Here is a 4,590-nt window from a genome sequence, read left to right on the forward strand (position 1 = left end):
ACCAGTGGTGTACGGCCAGTGTAGGAGATCGCTCCCCACACCATGATGCCGGGTGTTGGCCCTGTGTGCCTCGGTCGTATGCAGTCCTGATTGTGGCTCTCACCTGCACGGCGCCAAACACGCATACGACCATCATTGGCACCAAGGCAGAAGCGACTCTCATCGCTGAAGACGACACGTCTCCATTCGTCCCTCCATTCACGCCTGTCGCGACACCACTGGAGGCGGGCTGCACGATGTTGGGGCGTGAGCGGAAGACGGCCTAACGGTGTGCGGGACCGTAGCCCAGCTTCATGGAGACGGTTGCGAATGGTCCTCGCCGATACCCCAGGAGCAACAGTGTCCCTAATTTGCTGGGAAGTGGCGGTGCGGTCCCCTACGGCACTGCGTAGGATCCTACGGTCTTGGCGTGCATCCGTGCGTCGCTGCGGTCCGGTCCCAGGTCGACGGGCACGTGCACCTTCCGCCGACCACTGGCGACAACATCGATGTACTGTGGAGACCTCACGCCTCACGTGTTGAGCAATTCGGCGGTACGTCCACCCGGCCTCCCGCATGCCCACTATACGCCCTCGCTCAAAGTCCGTCAACTGCACATACGGTTCACGTCCACGCTGTCGCGGCATGCTACCAGTGTTAAAGACAGCGATGGAGCTCCGTATGCCACGGCAAACTGGCTGACACTGACGGCGGCGGTGCACAAATGCTGCGCAGCTAGCGCCATTCGACGGCCAACACCGCGGTTCCTGGTGTGTCCGCTGTGCCGTGCGTGTGATCATTGCTTGTACAGCCCTCTCGCAGTGTCCGGAGCAAGTATGGTGGGTCTGACACACCGGTGTCAATGTGTTCTTTTTTCCATTTCCAGGAGTGTAACTATACGTCCGGTACCAATATCTTTTGAGAAACATGCCAATCCCCCCTATCATTCCCATATCTCACTTACATAGAAGTAGACGCTATAGGCAATGCTGCATGCGGCTACTACGCATTCTGACGCATCCTGCAGCCCTTCTTCATAGTGAACTACGCACTCTTTCAAATAAATCTGGCGCCACTAGCATTACGTCAGATGCGTTATTCGCACGCTCCTGTAACGTCTGCACTCTCTCGTTGGGCAGTTAAAAAATGAGCCTGTAAGAAAGCGCGCTGCTCTGCGCCGGATATATGTCGTCTATCAATCCTCGCTGGTACGGATCCCAGATTGAAAAGCAAAATTCAAGCATTCGTGGAAACTAGGCCCCCTGCATTTCTTTACAACTTTAAAGTGTTGCCACTTCAGTGTATACAGCAGCGTCATCCGCGAAAAGACTCATACAAAATCTAACGTTATCAATTGCGTTATTACGTAAAAAGTAATGGCCCTATGACACTCTCTTGAGCTATGCCCGAAGCTTTTTTCCGATAAGAATAACATGCCGTTTTCTAGGAACTCTTCAGTCCAGTTACACAGCTGGTCTGATATTCCATACGCTCGTATTTTGTTTATTAATTGGCATTGCAGAGCTATAGCGAACGTCTTCTGGGAGTCACTTAACACGGCGTCAACCTGGTAGCCGGTGTCCACTGCTTTCTGGGTATCGCGGAAGATCAGAGAAATTCACGATTACTGCTGTAGGCGCTAGTTCCCCCAACACCGATGCTTTGTAGCATTATTGAATGACGATTCTGGATAAGGATCACTATCCTCAATTTGTTCCTCAAGACACCGTCTCCACCCTTCCTAAGTGTGCCGGTACTGTTTTGCTACAGCCTGTAAACTAAAGTACTTAGGGTAAGTCCTAGTTTATCGTACCTAATCGTCACAACAAAGAAAAACTAAATCGTTTCCTTACACTGATCACTTTACTTCCCCAAAGTTGTGCGGAAATCTGCTATTTCATAGCGTTCGATGTTATATGGTATTGATGATAACATATATATTAACTGGTTCTTCGTGAAAAGTACTTCGTTAGTAGTTTCATCTTTTGTGGTTGACTCCAGTTTATTGAACATGTGTAGTCTTGAGTTTCTTGACTACTTACTTGCTGTATGCTCAAATACCAACTGTTGTTGTTGTTGTGGTCTTCAGTCCTGAGACTGGTTTGATGCAGCTCTCCATGCTACTCTATCCTGTGCAAGCTACTTCATCTCCCAGTACCTACTGCAACCTACATCCTTCTGAATCTGCTTAGTGTATTCATCTCTTGGTCTCCCTCTACGATTTTTACCCTCCACGCTGCCCTCCAATGCTAAATTTGTGATCCCTCGATGCCTCAGAACATGTCCTACCAACCGATCCCTTCTTCTAGTCAAGTTGTGCCACAAACATTCCGTTCAACTGCTCTTCCAAGTCCTTTGCTGTCTCTGACAGAATTACAATGTCATCGGCGAACCTCAAAGTTTCTACTTCTTCTCCATGAATTTTAATACCTACTCCGAATTTTTCTTTTGTTTCCTTTACTGCTTGCTCAATATACAGATGTGCCAGACGATATGAAGCAACGTATCATCGAAGCGTGCGCTGATATCTCACGTGACACCCTCGCAGCCGTTCACAAATCATTCGAACGGCGACTACAAATGTGAATTGTACCAGAGGGAAAGCATTTTGAGCACATGCTTCAGGAAAGGTTTGTATCATGTACAGTATGTATTTTGCATCTTTGTGTGTATTTGATTCATATTGTGATTTCAGGGATTTTCTCTGCCTCGTGATGACTGGGTGTTGTGTTCTGTCCTTAGGTTAGTTAGGTTTAAGTAATTCTAAGTTCTAGAGGACTGATGACCATAGATGTTAAGTCCCATAGTGCTCAGAGCCATTTGAGCCATATTGTGATTAATAGTAAATATTTTCAAATAAAAAACAAATACGTACGAAATAATTGTGACCAATAAGAGCCTCCTCATTTACATTTGTATTTCTGTTACTTAAAATGTATTAACATCTTGTAGTATTTTAATACTGTATATTGTCTACTATTTTGGTATCACAGTTGTCAAATAACTGAATAATATTTGCGCGGCATCATCAGTTAATTTTTGCTCAGAGTATCGCAGTGTCTGTTACTATTGTCTGGTAAATGGGCATATTTGTGTAAGGACGGACTCGCGGCGTTTACCATGTACTCTACACAACAGGAAAGGTCGAATTGGACAACGCCGCTTCGAAGGACGAATACGATACGGGAAAATATCTGTGTCTCGAAAACTATTCGCCTAAATATTACGATACACACGTATTTGAAAGCGTGTTTTTAAGCCCATCATGTTTCGCTAAAATTTAACATAGGATTCCATTTTAAAAAAACCAGAGACGGCCTCATATCTCTGTAACAAAAAATAGCACAAACACGAAATGTGATGTATTCAAGTAACCCCTGTCCCTGCAATTCACAATCGAAACGGCGTCGTTGTATCTATTATGGTTGGGGAGAAAATGGCTCTGAGCACTATGGGACTTAACATCTGTGGTCATCAGTTCCCTAGAACTTAGAACTACTTAAACCTAACTAACCTAAGGACATCACACACATCCATGCCCGAGGCAGGATTCGAACCTGCGATTCCGCGACTGAGTCGCGCGATTCCGGACTGAGCGCCTGGAACCGCGAGACCACCGCGGCCGGCAGGTTGGGGAGATACAAGGGGTGTTATGACTTAGCTGACCTGTATATATATATATATATATATGAATATTAGTTTTTTCATGTCGTGAGAAGGAGCTTTTTCTGCTGTTTAGTCTGTACAGTCTGATGGGTTGTGTTGACTGTTTCATAATGTCAGCTGACATAGCCTCTCTACTACAGATACAAATATAAAAGTGGAAGTAATAATGATTTTTCAGTGTCATGCTGACTTACTTCCACACTATTTTGCGGTTCACGGTGAATGCTGTCAGGTTGTTGACTTCTACTTTTATTGTATTAATAGTTTTATCCTTGATGACTGAAAGTTGTAATAAAGACATTCCCTAGATCTTGATGGCAACGGTCTTGCCGCAGTGGATACACCGGTTCCCGTGAGATCACCGAAGTTAAGCGCTGTCGGGCGTGGCCGACACTTGGATGGGTGACCATCCAGCCGCCATGTGCTGTTGCCATTTTTCGGGGTGCACTCAGCCTCGTGATGCCAGTTGAGGAGCTACTCGACCGAATAGTAGCGGCTCCGGTCAAAGAAAACCATCGTAACGACCGGGAGAGCAGTGTGCTGACCACACAGCCCTCCTATCCGCGTCCTCAACTGAGGATGACACGGCGGTCGGATGGTCCCGATGGGCCACTTGTGGCCTGAAGACGGAGTGCCTAGATCTTGATAAGGCGCTCCCTACCTGAGGTTTCCCAGTGGCAGTGGAAGTAGACTATCAGTTATAAATTCACGGCTAAGTTAGACTTTGTTACACGTGTATGTATAGTCTTCACATGATTTATATGCTATATCGGAAAACACTGTTTAACCTGTCTAGTATGTACATGCCGATACGATACGTTCTGTATCTTGTTATATGCACCCGATAATTTTTGGAACAGTTTATTGGATAAACGGTAATTTTAACTTTTGCAGGATAATTTGGAAATGAGTTCAGATAACGCGGATCTAGACCTCAATTAAATA

At 45.9% G+C, this 4,590-nt stretch overlaps 1 pseudogene; it reads left to right on the forward strand.

Moving 5' to 3' along the window:
• The first annotated feature begins 3,961 nt into the window (after positions 1-3,961).
• LOC126093865 (5S ribosomal RNA) lies at positions 3,962-4,078 on the forward strand (annotated as a pseudogene).
• The last annotated feature ends 512 nt before the right edge of the window (positions 4,079-4,590 follow it).

The sequence above is a fragment of the Schistocerca cancellata genome, chromosome 7 (genome assembly GCF_023864275.1).
Source record: "Schistocerca cancellata isolate TAMUIC-IGC-003103 chromosome 7, iqSchCanc2.1, whole genome shotgun sequence".
Lineage (NCBI taxonomy): Eukaryota > Metazoa > Arthropoda > Insecta > Orthoptera > Acrididae > Schistocerca > Schistocerca cancellata.